Source organism: Eptesicus fuscus, chromosome 20, assembly GCF_027574615.1.
Source record: "Eptesicus fuscus isolate TK198812 chromosome 20, DD_ASM_mEF_20220401, whole genome shotgun sequence".
NCBI lineage: Eukaryota > Metazoa > Chordata > Mammalia > Chiroptera > Vespertilionidae > Eptesicus > Eptesicus fuscus.
The window spans coordinates 13,292,111-13,311,706 of NC_072492.1; the positions used below are offsets into that span (position 1 = coordinate 13,292,111).

Below are 19,596 nucleotides of genomic sequence, written 5' to 3' on the forward strand. Positions count from 1 at the left end.
CTTGTTCATGGCCCTGACTACTTCTGGTTGCCCAAAGTGCCTGCCCATCCCAACCCACGTATGACCCAGGATCCCTCCACCCCAGACTGCCCTTTTCCAGCTGGCCCGGCTTCCTTGCAGTGCAACAGGACAAGTCCCAGACCCACCATGAGTCTAAGGGACCCCGCCAAAAGACACTTTGAGCAGCAGCCCAGCCAGCATAGTGGGCCCATGCCACCAAGGGGCACCAGTAGGAGAGAATAGGAGGCATGAAGCAGCCCTCGTCCTTCTTGCATGCAGGCTCTATGGCCTGGGTCATAGCCTTGGGGAGGCAATGACATACTCCTAAGACTGCAGTGTCCCTTTCCGCCATTGTCAGCAATGGTGGTCTGAGTCTCTCTGGTTTGCTCTCCCACTTCCCTTGTCTTCCTTTAAGAGCCCTTGTGATTACATTGGGTCCACCTGGATCATACAATATTCAGCTGATGATCATCCTTAATTCTCCTTTGTTATGGAACTTAACACATTCACAGGTCCTAGAGATGAGGATGTGGGTATCTTTGGGCAGGGAGGGGAACATGATTCTGCCCAACGTGGTGGGAAACTATAGGAGGGGTGGGGGGAGAAATATCAAGGAGTTGAGTTGATAAACTCAGTTGAAAACCATGGTCAACCAGACCAGAGAGAGGCTTTACGAAGTTTGGGAGGGCTGTGCCACAGGGGATGATGTTGTTAGGAACAAGAATGCAGATAAATGGGGTAACTTTAGCTGACACCCCCAGGGTTCTAGGGAACTGGTTCAACTCCCTCCAACTGCGGTCAAGTCACTGTAAGTAATAGACCAGGCAGGGGCTTACCCACCTTATCTCTTCTGGAATCCTCTTGACATTGCTGCTTGGACATGAACCCCTAGAATCACTTACCAGGGACAGGGAATGGGTGGCCAGGGGAAGGGTTGGGGTGCTCCTAGTGCCCTGAGTAAAAATTCAGCAGTTCAGCACCAGGGGCTTAGCCCATTGTCCCCATCCTTGTGGTGCCCCTGGGAGGCTTGGGCAGAAGTAGAAGACTGGGCGATGGCAGAAGTTATGGGGGTTGTGGGAGGGGGCTTCATACCAGAATACTCCAGCTTAGAAAAAGGTTCCCTGGTGCTAGTCCTTGGGCAATTGTCTCCTGCCTGGTGCCAGTCTCTCTCCCACGTGATCCCTTATATCCCCAGTTGTTACTTCATGAAATCATCACAGGACGTCTCTTCCATGCCACAGAGCAGGGCGTTTGACAAGGAGTAAGAATTTAATTACATGTTGATGTGACCGGTGGCTGCAAAATTGGGCACTGTTAGGGTTGCGGGGCCCACGGTACATCGTTGGGAGTTAAATGGGTCTTATGTCCGTGTCCTCAACCAGGGCCCATCGCCTCTGACTCTGGCTTTGTTTCTTGCTGAGTGAAAGAAATCAGACACTGCTCACTTGTCTTGACACATGGCCTCTTTCCAGGAGTTGAAGGAAAGATCCAGCCCCAGGGCAGGTTTTCGTAGATGGAGAGGAAGCAGAGCAAAGTGCTCTCTATGGGCAGGGGTCTGGCCGTCCTCACCCAGGTGCCATCTGCAGGGTGGCCTCAGAGACCCAGGCAGAAATCAGAATTTCCAGGCAGAGCTCTGGCAGGAGCCCTGCTGGGATTTAACTGGAGAACAGAACAACTTTGCATGATGGATGTGAGAGCCGTAAAGAGCAAACTGTGAAGTGCTGCGCAAATAGCTCTCCTGCCCTGGCCTCACCTCTCCAGGGTGGCTGAAGCCCTTAGTGTGAGGTGGGGGAAGCTGGCTGGTGTTAGCGGAAGCCTGAGGAGGGGCCCAGGAGCCTCTGAACTTGAACTGCTTGCTCTGTCTTCCCTGAGGACCACTCTGGCACCCTCACTGGGGCCAGAGAATTCGGGTCCACTGAGAAAGGAGCAGTAACTGAACAGGGAAATCAGCTCTGTCCTTGTCCTCAGGGCAGCCAACTCACCGGGATCTCCTTACTCCTGGAGACAAGCCTCCCTCCCCACCAGCCCTCGAACCTTCAAAGGACTGGAAGTCAGAAAATTAGGCCTTGGCCCCACACTGGAAATGGCCCGTTTGCATTACACTCCCTCCATGTGGCTTAATCATTTGAGATTTCTTACCATCTCAAGGGAAGGCTGGAGGGGTTTTGATGTTCTCCCTGAGGTTTTCCAGCGTGCGTCTCTTCTCATCAATAAAAGATCGGGTTTACTCACTGTGGGAAGCCAGAAGTGAAAAACAGGTGCAGCAATATCATATTTCTCTTTAATTACTGTTTATGAAAAAAAAGCACATGAGTGTGAAAATTAATTATTCCATATTGTTAGACCAGGATGAACTACTTACTAATTTTAACTGTGGCTTTCATGGAGAGGCTGTTGCTCAACATCTTATTAATGTGGGTAAATATTAGCCAGCAGTTCCTACAGCTCCCCCACTACCCGTGCCTTCCCCACTCCCCACCCCCAGCCCCTGTGGGGCATTCTCCTGGGGAAGGCGGGAGGACCCTTCAGTCCTCATGGCATGGTGTCAGGCCTGAGTGCACAAAACTCCCTCCGCAGAAGACAAGCCTTGTGATTTCAAGGCTGTTTTCCTCCCTCCGCCATCCGTCAGACAAGGTGCCCTGGGACTCATGTAGAAACGCAAGCAATGCTCTTCTATTATTCATGCCTATTTCCACACCCGGCATTTTGCCCTCCTAGTTGGCAGCCTCCTTCTCTTGGGTTTGCCCCAAATAAAAGGCACCTATGGGCGGCCAGTGGCCCACTTGGACCAGTTAGCATGTAGGAGATCCCCCCAAAGGCTCCAACTAGTGCATCTTATTGGCTCAGATAATAGGGGGTCTGTGCCTGAAGCCATGGAGCCAGGCCGCCGAGGAGGAGAGAGAAGAGGGTGGGTGTGGGTCTAAGCATGTTCTCAGCAGAATCCACATGATGGGGATAAGCCTTACCCAACCCATTTTGAATTATAGGGAGAAGAGTCAGGGGCCACCAAGAGCCTTTCAGCTGACTGTCTGGAGCTGTTGAAGGTCATGTTCAGGCTCTACCTATTGTTGCAGAGCAAAACATCGCAAATGTAGTGACCTAAGACAACAACCAGTTTATTGTGTCTCACAATCCCATGGGTGTGGAATTAGGGCAGGGCTCAGCTGGGAGAGTCTTCGGCTCCACATGAGTCAGTCCGGTGTGTCCTAGACAGCTTCCCTCCCATGTGACTCCTTGCTGGGGATGGCCATGTCCACTGAAAAATAAAACCAATTAGGTGTCTCGTCACCGAAAAAGACTTATTCAGAAAAAAGAAAGGGTTGCAACCCCATTGTATGCAGACATGGCAACTACTTGCACACTCTGGCCTGCTGGCCCAATGGAGGGGCATTTATGGAAGGGAAAAGGAAATTAAGGGAAGGGGAAGTTAGAACCAGGGTTCTCATGATCATGAAGAGCACAAAAACTCCTCCATAGCTCTAGCTTCTCCCATCCTTTCAGTTCCAGTTGTCTTTCTCAGCTGGGAGGCTGGACTCAGCGGGATCAGCCAGAGGGCCTTGATGTGGCCTCTTTTGAATGGTAGCCCAGGGCATCTGAAGAGAAGGTTCTAGAGGACTCTTCTGATCTAGCCTCATAGTCCTCGGACATCACTTCCATCTCATTCTGTTGGTCAGCAGATCACTAAGTCCAGCCAGGATTTAAGAGGAAGAGAATTAGCCCGGCCAGTGTGGTTCAGTGGTTGAGTGTTGGTCTATGAACCAGGATGTCATGGTTTGATTCCCTGTCAGGGCACATGCCTGGGTTGCAGGCTTGATCTCCAGCGGAGAACATGCAGGAGGCAGCTGATCAGTGATTCTCTTTCATCATTGATGTTTCTCTCTCTCTCCCTCTCTCTTCCTCTCTGAAATCAATCAAAACTTTTTTTTTAAAAAAAAGAGGAAGAGAATTAAACTCCACCTTTCATGGGAGGAGCAGAAAAGACCTGGTAACCATTTTTAATCTTCCCCAGCACACGATTCGGCTCAGCTCACCAGGTCTAGTAGAGGCAGCTAGTGGTGACAGAGTTTCATAGCCTGATGGCCTGGGGTTCAGATGGCTATTTTACTCAGAGTTTGGTTAATGTCTGGTCTCAATCACTGATCCTCAGTTTCCTTCTCTACACACACATAAAAAAATAGCTCCTACCTTTTAGGATTATTGGAGGATCAGTAAGGTCACACACCAAAAGCTCAGGCCAGTGTGGGCCATCCAGAAGGTCCACCATCTATGGATCTCTTGCCATAAAGATGACTGTGCAATGAGAACAATAATGTGTGATGAGGTTGTGTGGGCTCGGTCTCATCTGTGGGTCATGAAAAAAAAGTCAGTGACATTATAAAAATAGAAAAGGACAAAACAGAATAAAAACAACCAAGTTGCATCCTGTGTGATAGAGGCTAATACAGTTTTTCAAAACTCATTTCAGTGTTATATATTTATCTGTATGTACTATTTCATGGTGTGAAATGTATTGTTTCCTTTAAAACATTTTTTTTTTATTAAGGTGCATGGTCAAACACCTTTGAGAGCCACTGATAAATGAATGTGAAGTGTTTTGCTACCTGCAGTTCCCTGTCACTCAAAAGTACAATCCTCCCTAGGTCATGTGCAGCCAGAAACTCGGGGCTGGTGCAATGAGGAGCAACGCAGTAACTGTTCAGAGTCAACTAGGATCCTGGCCTCAAGAAGATTTGACTGTCAAAACCAACAAAGGAAAAGTGCCTGTTGGGTCCAGCATGTGTCCGATGCCAGCTCTGAATGTCACCTGTAGCGCTGAGATTGATGGGCAGGAAGCAGCAGCTTAAAACCCCTCCCATCCTCTCTGCTCTCATTCCCGAGTGTCTATAGCAGTGGTTCTCAACCTTTCTAATGCCGTGACCCTTTAATACAGTTCCTCATGTTGTGGTGACCCCCAACCATAAAATTATTTTCGTTGCTACTTCATAACTGTAATTTTGCTACTGTTAATGAATCGTAATGTAAATACCTGTGATTTCCGATGGTCTTAGGCTCTACAGCAGCAGTTCTCAACCTATGGGTCGCGATAGGGTAATGAGCGGCCTTCTCTCTCTGGACATGAAAATAAGGATAGAGGAGGAGGAGCTGAGTTGATATGGATTTGGGGGAAAGGGAGGACCAAAGACCATCCAAGTGGACATGTCCTAGAGAACTGCACCATCCTGATTTCAGCCATGGGGTTCCCATGGGAGCTGCCAGATGACTCCAGGCCCAATGACACAGAAATGGTGTTGGTTAAACTGTAGTGGCCAATCAGAGCTGGGGTTTTGTTTTTGTTTTCAGTTTGTGGCCAGAGAAAAAACTCATATCAACCCCCGTCACATGGTGGTAAAGAGATAAAACTGGAGAGCTGTGAGTGTTCAAATTTTCCTGATGGAGGAAGCCTGTCTACAGGGAGAGGGACCAAGCTGGCATGCAGAGGGCAGCATGGGGAGAAAGCAGAGGTGCCTTGTTTGAGTTCCCAGGTGCACTTGCTCATGATGCCTGACTGGACCCCCACTTTGCCTGCAGCCAGCTGTTCAACCTCTTGGTCCATGAGTCAATGCACCCACTTTGTCTATGCTCATTTGAGGTGGGTTTCTGTCCTTTGCATCCAAGGGTCTTTCCTACACAACCTTAAAAGAAATGCGAGTTGGTGGGACTGGAAGGGATCACTGTGAACACAGTCATTGTTCCTGGGTCTGCATCACCCTGGGAACAGAAGCTTCCCGCCCCCTGCACCCCACCCCCCATCTCTCTTCCTGCTGAGTACACACCCCCGAACCAGGTGCAGCATCAAGGAGAGAGGCACCAGCCAACACACACACTGGCTTGGCAGCTCACACACTGCCTCCCAACAGGAAGTCAAGGGCAGCCAGCCTTCCCCCATGTGGGTCCTCCAGCCCCCTCCGTAGTTAAGTGCCACGATCTCTACTGTGCCAGGGGCTGCCACACCAGGAGCCTTGGATTAAATGATTTGTCTCCCTCCAACACAGCTGCTCTCTGATTCCTGCCTGACAAATGCGGTTCATTAGGGCTGACAGAGACGAATGTCCTTGTTTATGGAAGCCAGCTAAGTGCTGTTCTCAGGGAGCCAATGGGCTTGGATCTGAAGCAAGGTGTGCATCGGTTGGCTACCTAACACTCCCTCTCAGCCGCGGGCTACAGTGGGAACACCAATGCCAAGTACATGCCACTTGCCAAGGGTAGATCCCGGGACTTGCACGGTTGGGGTATAATAAAATTTGGCAGCTGGTGGCAGCTTCTGTCACCACCATCTGAGAGTCAGCTTAGTCTTTCAAGGTGGCTGCCCTGTGTTGTACCTGCGGGACACTCACCAGCCAACAGACACATCTGGGCCACTAATATCTATAAGCTACTCTTATAAACTGTGTAAGGCGAGGGTTGAAAACGCAAGGGCTATCTTAGCAGCTTGAGCTGCTGTAACAAAAATACCATAGACTGGATGGCTTAAACCAGTGGTCGGCAAACTGCCACATGTGGCTCGCGAGCCTCGGTTTGCCGCTCTGTTGACTAATGAGTTTGCCGATCACTGGCTTAAACAACAGACATTTCTTTCTCACAGTCTGGAGGCCAGGCAGTCCAGATTTGGGGTGCTGGCAGGTCTGGTGTCTGGTGAGGACCCACTTCCTGGTTTGCAGAAGGCCTTGTGTCCTCGCATAGCAAAGAGAGTGGGAGCTCTAGTCTCTCACTCCTCCTCCCATGGGGCTCCACCCTCATGCCCTCATCTAAACCTAATCTAATGCCATTCCTTCTAGGGTTAGGATTTTAGCATATTGACTTTGGGGAACATGCAGTCTAGAACAGGGGTGGTGGCTGTCTGGGGAGGAAGAAGACTCAGAAACATAATCTGAACATAGCTAGTGTACTTCAGCGGCAACTCCATGAGAACCTGGACCAATGCTAACAACTGCCTTCCTTCCTGTCCTTCTGACCATTTATTTCAGTCAACAATTCCGTTGCTCTGAGAGACCTCAAAAACTAAAGCCATGATTCTCAGCCTGGCTGGGCAACAGTCACCTACCACTGTGGCTTTCCAAGTTTTGGACCATCATCCAAAGTAATACACACATTTTGCATCACAACCCAGGTGCACATGTGAGCATGCACAGGTGTGCACTGTGCACACCCCCCCTCAATACCCACCCACACTCACACACGCATGCATGCATGCATGCACATACAATTTCAACAAAGCTTTACCAAACAACACTGATGTTTTCTATTCTATTCAATTTTACATTTTAGAAATTGCTAGTTGTATTCTGAATAATTGATTTCTGTGATTGCTAATGGGTCATAATCGTGGGTTAAACAACAACAGCATCACTGACCAATGGTGCTTGCTGAAGGTCCACCTTAACCTTGTTGGGCAAGGCCTCCTGCGGAGGGGGCATATAAATTGAGACTTACAGGAGGAGGATTCTTAGGCAGAAGGTGTGGAAGAAACAGCATTTGGGGCTGATAAAACAACACAGGCAAATGCCAGGAGGGGAGAGTGGGAGGGAGCAACATCTGGCACCTGAGAAGCTGTAAGTTCAGCTCATCTGGAGCACAGATGTTGGGGAAGAGGGTGAGGGAGGGGCCGAGAGTCAGGTGGGGAGTTTTATAAGGAACATAGATAAGGGCAATGAAAAGTTCTTAAGGGCTGTTAAGCAAAGGATTAAGGCCTTTTGCTGTGTGGAGAGTGGATGTGGGTACAGCAGACCGGGTGGGGGAGTGCAGATGCAAGGCTGGTTGCAGGGAGCCTGGTTATCAGGGTCGCCAGAGAATGTGATGTGAATGACAAGCAGGTGCCTCCTGTGGGAGGACAGAGGAGGAAAGGGAGCCTTCCCCCAGCAGGCAGGACCCCAGCCACTGCGGTGGCAGCCCTGTAGGCCTCAGGAAACAGCAGAGGTTTAGGAAGGAGGCAGCGATTATGCCAACGGAGAGAATGGCACATTCAAGAAAAATTGCCATGGGGCTGGGTGGCCTTGAGGGTTTCTTTGTCTACAAGACTCTGGGCTTCTGACCGCGCCCTATTGACTGTGCCCTGTTCACTTTCGCTCTGTCCTGGCCTCTTACTTCAACCTTGCTTGTGCTTGTTCAGGGCTGAGCTAACATGGAGAGGTGGTGTGGGGAGCAGGCTTAGAGATGGAGAAATAGTGGGGGGAGCAGGCTTAGAGATGGAGAGGTGTTGTAGGGAGCAGGCTTAGAGATGGAGAGGTGGTGTGGGGAGCAGGCTTAGAGATGGAGAGGTGGTATGGGGAGCAGGCTTAGAGATGGAGAAATAGTGGGGGGAGCAGGCTTAGAGATGGAGAGATGGTGTGGGGAGCAGGCTTAGAGATGGAGAGATGGTGTGGGGAGCAGCTTAGAGATGGAGAGGTGGTGTGGGGAGCAGGCTTAGAGATGGAGCGGTGTTGTGGGGAGCAGGCTTAGAGATGGAGCGGTGTTGTGGGGAGCAGGCTTAGAGATGGAGAAATGGTGGGGGGAGCAGGCTTAGAGATGGAGAGGTGGTGTGGGGAGCAGGCTTAGAGATGGAGAGGTGGTGTGGGGAGCAGGCTTAGAGCCTGAGTTAGAGAGAGGAAGACAGGTCTTCAAGGTAGAACCTGCCCCCCTTGCTCCAAAGAAGGGAGGCAGAGGGATGGAGAAGCAAAGGAAGCCCCCTCCTCGCTTCAGGTCCTGAGAGTGCTAACCTGACAGACTAGGGAGGAGAGGGAGAGCTCTGAATCAGTTATGAAATGCGTGTTTTAAACCAACAGAGACAGACTTTCAGATACAAAAAGCACCAGCAAGTCATGCGCTCTGTTGCGGGGAGAGGGAGAGTTAGGCAGCACAGCTGGCCAGTGGCTGGAGAGCACACCTGTCCTGTGTTTGCTCCCCACTCAGGTGGGGCCCTATAATAAACCCAAACGGCCACAGCTCTGTGCTTTGCTCCTTCTGGCTTAACCCGAAGCCCAGCACTTGCTGCCCTCTGCCTTTTTCCTCCTGTGTAGTGGAGCTCATCTGAGCGCCTCCCCACGCCAAACAGAGAGCCCTGTCTCTGTCCAGCAACTATGCCTGGACCAGGGTCAATTTCATTCAGGGAGAAGAAGATAAAGTTTAGGCAGCTGACAAAGGTTAGGCAGCGGGCAAGTAGAGGAGCCAGGATGTGAAGCCATGGCTGCCTGGGTCCTGGGCACGCTGGGCACAGGGACACGGAAGGCAGTCAAGGGCAAGAGCGCACCAGGGGCCACTCTTCACCTTCAGTGCTGAGCTTCGAACCATCAAGCTGGTCCAGGGATTGGGGCGGTTGCTTGGGGCTCCACGAAGTTTGAGAAAGTAAATTCTTAATCAAAGGGCATGATGTGTGGTTTGCAGAAGCAGGCCCAGCCCCACTGGCTCTCACTTCCTGTGCACAAATCTCCCGCCCTCCTCTCCTGCCCTGGACTTTTCTTCCTTCTTGCTCTATTTTTTTTCCCTTCTGTTTAAAATTAATTCCGCAACACTGGATAACCTTCCCCCACAAGGTTGGAGTTAATCAGGCTGAATTTATTAAGATCTTTACAATTAAATGAGCTCATACCAGGAGGAGGAAAGTTACCTTATTATCCCATTTTAAGAGCTTGATTAATTTTAGCCCCTAACTTACTGTTGACCCCCAGTGACTTCCATCGTGGTTGCCAATGACTTTAGAGGGCACTGGACCATTCTCGTGTTTCCCACCCCTGATGTGGGGAGAAGCGTGCTCAGACCAGTGAGTCATCGCGTAGGGAGAAGCATGACGGGGCGGGGGGGGGGGGGGAGTGTATATGGTTAAGCATGGAAGGAACCTGTCTTAGTTCCACAGGCAGATCCTGTGCTGGAGAAGGGACACTATGAAGGGATGATTTCCTGCCAAGAGTTCATCACCTGGGGTCACGGTTAGCCTCACTGGATCTGATCCCCTCTTGTCCCTCTCCAGCTCTTCTCTCCTCATAGCAGGGACCTCTTGCCTGCCACCTACAAGATCACACAGATCCAGATTGGTGGGGCTGTAGGTAGCTCTGAGGAAGGGACTCAGCCCAGGAATAGCCTGGTCATATCGTGACCTAGACACCCTGTGTTGTATCTGAATGTCCAATCATGATGATCCACCCCACATGGTGGAATGCTAAGGCCTGGGATTTCCCTGCTTTGGTCTTGCCAGCCTTGCTCACCAACACTCATGACCTACAACCCACAGGGTTCAGCTTGATGATCATTGGTGAGGTTGATGCCTTTTTGGATTTTTTGACTATCACTTTCCCTCAGCTGCCTCATAGATAGGCTCTATCTCCTTGTTGGAGTCACAACTCTCTGTAGTTGAGGCCTGTTATGGGTTGAATGATGTTCTCCACCCCAATCCCCAAAGGAAAAGCGTTCAAGCCCTAATTCATAGTACCTATGGATAAGACGTTATCTATAATAATAAAAGCATAATATGCTAATTAGACCAGATGTCCTTCCAGATGTCCTTCTGGACGACCTTCTGAACGAAGCCCGGGTTGCGAGGGAAGCCTGGGTCCCGGGTGCCTGCCAGCGGCCAGGGGAAGGATGGCCTACTCTTGCACGAATTTCGTGCATCTGGCCTCTAGTTTGGAAATAAGGTCTTTGAAGATGTAATCAAATTAAAATATGGTCATTAGGGAGGGGTCTAATCCAATATGGCCAGTGCCTTATAAGAAGAGACACAGAAAGAGAAATACCCAGGGAGAATGCCATGTAATGATGAAGGGCAGAGATTGGGGTGATGCCTCTACAAGCCAAGCATTGCAAGGATTTCCAGCAGCCCCAGAAGCTGGGAGAGAGGCATGAACAGATTCCCCCTCCGAGCTCTCCAAAAGAAACCAACCTTGCCGACACCTTGACTTTGTTCTTCTAACCTCCAGAGCTATGCAAGAAAAAATGCCTGCTGTTTCAGCCACCTAGGAAACTAAAACAGGGCCAAGATGCCCACCATTGCTCCTAGTGAGCCTCTGATTTCTATTACCCATGCTCTCCGGTCACCATGTTCTGCCACATTCCTTCCTGATGCTTCTGATGGCTCATCCTTTTCCATGCTGATTTCCAATTACCAGCCCAATCTCAGGGGGCTTCTCTGGTTCTAGGTGCTGAACCCCTACAGTTAAGCCCCAGATGGCACTGCCCTGTCTAAAATGACATACACAGGAGGTAGACCATTAGCTTCCTATCATTGGGGGGGGCGGGGGAGCGGGGCTCATTGCCCCTGTACACAGATGGTCTGCTAGCCAGTATTTAAAGCAATCAAACCTCCTTCCAATTGTTGGCCCACAGTTTGATCCTCTCTAAGCCCCTTGAGCCATAGGCAGGACAACAAAACACAATCTAGGCAGCTTACTCAGATAAATGTTTGGATCCCGGGCCAGCTTATGCTGAGCATCATGAACGTTAGCTTCTGCCCTGCCCCCGTCACTGCCTCAAGGTTTCATCAGGCAGCGAGACTAAGGAGTAGATAGCAAAACAATATAGCCATGTAACCACATGCTGTACAACCTACATTGGCTTTGATGGGTACACCCAGAAACTCATCCTTAGCTACTCAGGATCCATTAACCATTGTATGTAACTCACCTATTTTTTCTTCATAACCTCATTACTTATCTGGGGCACAACTCCACTCTCCCTGCTGCAATTACTCTCTGGATCTTTTTCCCAAATAGAGCCATCTAGACTACACTTACTGTTAGCTTCATATGTATGTTTTTTTTCTCTCTTCATTAAAATGTGACTACCCCAGGGAATGACCCCACAGACAAGATGATCAGGAAGTCTTAGAAAAACAGTGCAGTCACTTTGTGAAGTCTTAACCTTATTTATTAAAGAAGGTATTCTTTTACCATTGAATTTCCTGAACATTTTCACTGGAAATCAATGTGTATGTGTGTATTTATTTCTGGATTTTCTATTCTGTTTCATTGATATACATATGTTTCTCCTTGTTTACTATAGTTTGATAGTCTTGAAATCAGTTAATGTGCATTCTTCACCATTGTTTGTTTTCAAATTTATTTTGGCTATTTTAGTCCTTTTCCATATAAAATTATACATATCTATACTAATAAAAGAGTAATATGCTAATTAGACCGGGAGACCTTCTGGGAGACCTTCCCGATGTCCTTCCAGACAAAGCCATGGTGGCGAGGCTGAGGCAGAGGCGGTTAGGGGCGATCAGGCCCGGAGGAGAGGGCAGTTGGGGGCAATCAGGCCATGGGGGGGTGCAGTTGGGGGCGAGCAGGCTGGCAGGGGGGGGTGCAGTTGGGGTCGATCAGGCCAGTGTTGGGGGCAGTTGGGGATGAGCAGGCTGGTGGGGGAGAGGGCAGTTGGGGGCGAGCAGGCCAGCAGGCAGAGTGGTTAGGGGCAATCAGGCAGGCAGGCAGGTGAGCAGTTAGGAGCCAGTGGTCTAGATTGTGAGAGGGATGTTGGACATCCCCAGAGCGGTCCCTGATTGGAGAGGGTGCAGGCCGGGGTAAGGGACACCTCCCCCCGATGCACAAATTTTGTGCACTGGGCCACTGGTAAATTCTATAATCTACTTGTTAATTTTTTACCAAAATGCCTCCAATTTTTTACTTTATTAAAGAAAGTTTTTTTATTGTTCACAGTATTACAGATGTCCCCTATTCCCCTGCTTTCCCCACCTCTACCCAGCCCATGCCCCACCCCAGCCCTTCACTACATAATTGTCTGTGTCCATGGGTTATGCATATGTGCATCTATGTTCTTTGGTTCATCTCTTTCCATCCCCCACCTCTCTCCCCTCTGCCTTCTGTCAGTCTGTTCCATGTATCCATGCCTCTGGACCTATTTTGTTCGTCAGTTTATTTTGTTCATTAGATTCCACATAAGCGTGAGATCATGTGATATTTAGATTTCTCTGACTGGCTTATTTTGCTTAGCATAATTATCTCCAGGTCCATTCATACTGTTGCAAGGGGTAAGAGATCCTTCTCTTTTACCGCCACATAGTATTCCATTGTGTAAATATACCACAGCTTTTTTTTTTTAAATACTCACCTGAGGATATGTTTTTCATGGATTCTAGAGAGAGAGAGAGAGAGAGAGAGGCATCTCTACTGGTTGCCTCCTACATGTGCCACAATTGGGGAATGAACCCATGACCTGGGTATGTGCCCCTGACTGGGAATTGAACCCTTGACCCTTTGGTTTATAGGAGGATGCTCTAACCAACTGAACCACACTGGCCAGGGCTGTACCATGGATTTTTATCCACTTATCTACTCATGGGCACTTGGGCTGTTTCCAGATCTTAGCTATTTTAAATAACACTGCTCTGAACATAAGGTTGCATATATTCTTTCTGATTGGTGTTTTGGGATTCTTAGGATATATTCCCAGAAGTGGGATCACTGGGTCAAATGGAAATTCCATTTCTAATTTTTTGAGGAAACTCCATATTCTTTTTTAATATTTTGATTTAAGATTGTGATCAATTTGTGCAATATTGACATCTTAAGAATATTGAAACTTTGATTCATGAATACGGTATATCTCTCCATTCATTTTGGTTTCTTTACTGTCTCTCAGCAATATTTTGTAGATGTCAGAGTATTCTATCACCAAGCTTGTTGAAGTTGCTTATTAACATTTTGAAGATTTGTGAGATTTTTTTATATAGACAAATAATCTCATCTGCTAATATGGAATTGTAGTTCTTCCTTTCTGATCTAAATGTTTTTCGTTTCTTTATCTTATCTTTTGCATTGATAGAACTTCCAGTACAATATTGAATAGGAGTGGTGAAGGAAGACATACTTTCTTATTTCCAATCTTTGAGGGAAAGTATTTGGCCTTTATTATTGGGCATGATGTTAGCTGTCAGTTTTTTCATAGTTGTCTTTTATTAGGTTGTGAACGTTTTACTATTCTTAAATTGAGGAGGGCATTTTAAAATATCACATATATATAGAGAGAATATTGCTAAGTGCTTTTCAGCATTTATTGAGATAACTATATGATTTTTATTTTTCAGCCTGTTGTTATCATGTCTGACATTGGTAGGGTTTTGACTGAATCTTGAATTCCTGAGCTGATTCTCATTTGATCATGTCATATTATCCTTTTACTAGGTTTTTAAAATTCAGTTTTCTACTATTTTAAAAAGATTTTTGCATCTATGTGCAGGAGGGACATTGGTCTATAGGTGTGTTTTTTTCTTGTAATTTCTTTATCTGGCTTAAGTATTAGAGTAATGCTGTTATCATAAAATGAGTTGGAAAGTCTTCCCTTCCCTTCTATTTTCTGGAAGAGAATTTAGGTTAATAATATTCTCTGATTCTCATGTTCGGGTCATTTATATCCTTACTGATTTTCTGTCTACATGTTCTATTGATTACTGAGAGAGTGGTGAGGTTTCCAATTATAATTGTGGATTTGCCTATTTCTCTGTACATTTCTATCAATTTTTGCTTTATTTATTTTGAAGTTCTGTTGGTAAGTGCATCCACATTACAAAAAGTTTTTAAAATTATGTAGTGTCTCTCTTTATCCCTGGAACTGTTCCTTGTTCTGTAGTCTACTTAGTTCTATATTAATATAGCCACTCCAGCTTTCTTTTGATTAGTTTTCATGTGATATATATTTTTATTCTTTTCCTTTTACTCTATGATTTTATCTTTAAACCATGCTTTCCTGTAGATAACATAGAGATTGATCTTGCTTTTAATTAATCAAATATGACATTTCTCTTTTAGTTGAGTTTCTTAGACCATTAATTGAATGTAATTCAATTACTGACCTGGTCGTATTTAATGTCCATATTTAAATATACAATTTTGCTAGTTGTTCTCCTTTGTTCTTCTTTCACTTTTTTCGAAACACCTCATTTTATCCTGAAAACATCTTGCTTTAAAATTCTATTTCAGCTTAAAACAAACATGTGGAGCTCTGGGATGAGTAGCAGGAGGTGAGCGTGAAGGAAGAAGGAGTTTATGGAGGTCTTTGTTTCCCAGGTGATCTTTCACTTGCTAAGCAGCTCGAACAGGCCTATCTTCATATAACAAGCTTGACCCTGATCCACCCTTGATAGAATCAATAACCTTTTGTAAAGAATCTTCACAGCTTGTAATTTTCTGTGGCTGTGACCTGGGGAATGAAGGAGAAGAATCTATTTTCCTCCACCAATGGCCTTGACACCTGCAGAAATAACCCGCGGAAGGCTGGGTGCTGATGACAGGGGCCGAGGCTCACTACAAGTGCTGTACTCTCACTTAAATATTACCCCAGGCTTAGGAGAAGATAAATCTGAAGGGGAAGAGCGTTCTTATTAATCTTGCTGGATGTTTGCTATTTGCTATATCTGGATTTTGTTCACCTTGTTCTCTTTTTCTGCCTTCTTTTGGATCAGTTGGATATTTTTCATAATTTTCTTTTATCTCCACGATTGCTTCATTTATTATATCTCTTTTTCACTTTAGTGATTACTCTGGGCTTTGTATTATACACTTTTAGCTTACCACGGTTTTGATATAATATATTATTTTGTATATAGTGTAAGAACCTTAGAACAGTATATTTTCATTTCCTCACTCTCATTTTTGATGCTATAGGTTACATGTATTATTTCTATGTATGCTACTAGTATAAACCTCAGATACATTATGGCTTTCTTCTTTAGATAGTCAATTATATTTTAAAGCAGTTTAAAAATCAGTTTTATGTTTTATCCACATTTTTACACTTTTTAAAAAATAGACTTTTATTGATTTCAGAGAGGAAGGGAGAGGGAGAGAGAGAGCGAGAAACATCAATGATGTGAGAGAATCATTGATCGACTGCCTCCCACACGCCCCCTACTGGGGATCTAACCCACAACCCAGGCACCCTGATCAGGAATCCAACTGTGACCTCCTGGTTCATAGGTCGATGCTCAACCACTGAGCCACGCCGGCTGGGCTTGCATTTTTACACTTTTTGATGTACTTTATTTCTTTGTGTAGATTTGAATTTCCATCTAGTACTGACATCATTCTGCTGAAAGAATTTCGTTTAATATTTCTTGTAGTGCATGTCTGCTAGCAATGTATTCTTTCAGATTTTGTTTGTCTGAACGTTTTCTATTTTACCCTCGTTTCTCAAAGATATTTTTGTTTTATATGGAATTCTAGGTTAACAGTTTTTCTTTTCTTTTGGTACTTTAAAGGTGTCACTCCATTCCTTTTATTCTGGCTTTCATTATTTCTTCCAAGGAGTCTGCTGAATTCTCATGTTTGTTTTTCTGTGTGTAATGCTTCCTTTTTTTCTCTGGCTACCTTCAAGATTTTCTTTTTATCTTTGATGTTTAGTTTTTCAAAAGTTTGACTATATCTAAATGTGTGCGCATGAGTGTGTGTGTGTGTGAGTGTGTCTGTGTGTGTGTCTCTGTGTGTAGTAATTTATCCTCCTTGATGTTCTCTGAACTTCTAGGATCTATGGTCTGCTGTGCTTCATTAATTTTGGAAAATTATTAGCCATGTTCCTTTAAATATATCTTCTACATCTTCTCTCTCTCTCTCTCTCTCTCTCTCTCTCTCTCTCTCTCTCTCTCTCTCTCCTTGGGCTCTAATTACATATATGTTAGACATTTTTATATTGTTTCACAGCTTTTGGGTGCTCTCTTTTGTCTTTCCCTTTATGTTTAGTTTGGACAATTTCCATTGACTTGCATTCAGGTTCACCAATTCTTCCTCAGCTGCATCTACTGCACTAATAAGTCTATTAGAGGAATTCGTCATCTCTGGTAACATATTTTTATTTCTATATCTACTTTTAGAACAATATCTATTTCTTGACTGAAATTCTCTATTAGTTCACATGTCTTCTCCACCTTTTCCTACTAGATGCTTTATCTTATTAATCATAGTTATTTGCAAGTCCCAGGCTGATATTTTCAACATCAGTATCATTTCTGAGTCTGGTTCTGTTGATTACTTTATATCTTGAGAATGGGTTATTTATTCCTTCTCTTTTTTGTATGTCTCCCAATTTTATTTCATGTCAGGCAATGTGTGTAGAACAGTAGAGGCTGAAGTCAATGATATTTTACTCCTGGAAATAGGCACACTTCTTCTGTCGGAATCTTAATGTGGGAGTTCAGTCAATCTAATGAGGGGTTGAGGGTTTTTGTTGCTAGCCTTCCTTTCAGAGCACCACAGGCTTCCAATTCCTCCAGAGGTGGTCTGCTATTATCTTGTGCTAAGCATCAGGCCTGGAGTACAGGCAGTTTTTGGCCTTCCTATTTTATACCCATAGGTTCCAGCAGCTTCTGTACACCTGCACCACAGAAGGAGTCTTTCTCCATGGTCTTGCACCTACTCCAACAGTAGACTGCTAGTCTATTCTCTGTGAGACATATGATGCCTTCTGTCCAGCTTCAACCTTAGACAGTCCTGTATCTGGGCTCAGGGATGAGACTTTACCAACAGTTCTGCTCCTCCTCTCTGTGGCAACCAAATACTGCCTTGTGTTCATGGTTGGCAGTAGCAGACCTATGCCTTGTACCAGAGCAAGAGCCTGGGCCTAGGAAGTGTTGGCTTTTGCTTCTGCTGCTCCCCCATAATCAGGGTTTCACTTGTACCCCCTAAATAGAGTGTCTCTGCTTAAGATCTGGGAGCAGGAGTGTTCTATTTCACTTCTCCCATGGGCTTAAGACAGTGGTCGGCAAACTGCGGCTCGCGAGCCACATGCGGCTCTTTCGCCCCTTGATTGTGGCTCTTCCACAAAATATCACGGCCTGGGAGAGTTTATTTTGAAGAAGTGGTGTTAGAAGAAGTTTAAGTTTAAAAATGTTGGCTCTCAAAAGAAATTTCAATCGTTGTACTGTTGATATTTGGCTCTGTTGAGTAATGAGTTTGCCGACCACTGGCTTAAGACTTTCGCTTCGGGAGAGAAAAGTCTGACACTCGTGCCTATGGTCCAGCTGCCGTTGGACATCACTTGCATGCCTGCAACACTGACTTGAGCCCTCTCCAGTTTCCTACCCTCCTTCTTGTCTTTCCATGAGAACGGTGCAGGGGCCTGTTAGAAAAAGCTTGCAAGTGAAAACAAACTTCCCTTATGTCAGGGGCTCTCAATTTGCTATCCTGCCATGCAAGCCAACCCTCAGTCTTTAAGAATGCATTATAATTTTAGCTGATTTCTTTCTATCTACTTTTAAGGTGGCCACATCTTTTCTCCATGCATCTTAAAAGATGAAACATTGCATGTGACCCATAACTCTTTGCAATTCCCTTCATTTGGCTGCTTATGAGCTCAGCTCTCTGATGGGTTCCAAAAAAGTTATGGTTTTATACATGATCTGGCTTTTCCCACTAATGAGAATGGGAGTGACATTTCTGGGGGAATTTCTAGGTTCAAATTGGAAGTGAAGCTCCCTAAACACATTAAGTCTGAAGTGGTTTGGGGATATTCAAGTGAACATGTGCAGGAGGCAGCTGACTACACTGAGTGGCCAGATTATTATGATCTCTGAACGCATAATAATCTGGCCACTCAGTGTACTTATGTATAAGGGAAAGCTTGCAAATCTTGATATGTCAAGGGACCAGGAGATAGTGACCCCCAGCCTCTGGCTAGTAAGTCCTCTGCTTCTTTCTAACTACCCACAATGCAGTTCTTATACATGGAAAAACCTTATTTTAAAATCCTAACTCTGTGGTCAGACTACACTGAGTGGCCAGATTATTATGCATTCAGAGATCATAATAATCTGGCCACTCAGTGTATATGGGTCTGGAAAGCAAAGAAAGAGGTTGGAATTTGTTCCAGTTTATCTATTGCTGTGTAACAAACCACCCAAAACATAAAACTGTGTTGTTGTTTTTTTGTTTTGTTTTTTTTAGGTCATGAATCTGCAATTTAGATAGAGTTTGGTTAGGAAGATGTGCCCCTGTTCTATGTAGTATCAGCTAGATTTGCTTATCTGAAGGCTGGAAGATTTGCCTTCGATGTGGCTCACTCACTCATGTAGCTGGCAAGTGCACCCTGGCTGTCATCTGGACTTCAGCAAGGTCTGAGGGTGGGGTCTCCATCCCTTTCCATTGGAGCTTCTCCTCTTGAGTTTTTTCAACTCATCGCCATGTTGTGCTTCCTCACAACATGGCGATGAGTTCCAAGAGCAAGCATCTCAACAAGACACCATGGAAGCTTTTGTGACCTACCCTTGGAAGTCACATGGCAACAAAACCTCCCAGATTTAAGAAGAAGGAACATGGACCTACCTCATAATGGGAAGCGTATCAAAATCAGATTCTAAGGAGGGCATGTAGGATGGGAGATGGTGGCAGACTATTTTTGGAAAAAATGATCTACCTGATGACAAAGATTTAGAAGCAGGCTGGTGAAGACTGGACATTGTCCATTGGGAAATTTTGGAATAGAAAGTTGGGGATAGAATGAGTGGATTCTGAATCCATCTGTTCTCTGCTTTCATAAAGGTCACATTAAACCCCAAAAGATTGAAAATAGAGGAGCACACTGGTTCCTAGGGTTTGAACCTCCATTGTTTATTTCTGGAGTGAGTTTGGAAAAATTAAATAACCCCTC

General features: G+C 45.8%; 1 long non-coding RNA gene across 3 annotated transcripts; it reads right to left on the reverse strand.

Moving 5' to 3' along the window:
• Positions 1-1,537: 1,537 nt before the first annotated feature.
• Positions 1,538-19,381, reverse strand: LOC114228132 (uncharacterized). Of its 3 annotated transcripts, none has more exons than XR_003614231.2 (5): positions 19,014-19,381; positions 4,186-4,342; positions 2,967-3,256; positions 2,140-2,231; positions 1,538-1,580 (listed from the first exon to the last, which is right to left on the reverse strand). It is a non-coding gene; the product is annotated as an uncharacterized LOC114228132 (long non-coding RNA). The 3 variants fall into 3 exon arrangements; XR_003614230.2 differs by having other exon boundaries at positions 2,140-2,288; XR_008554799.1 differs by lacking the exon at positions 1,538-1,580 and adding an exon at positions 1,595-1,659 and having other exon boundaries at positions 2,140-2,288.
• Positions 19,382-19,596: the final 215 nt, after the last annotated feature.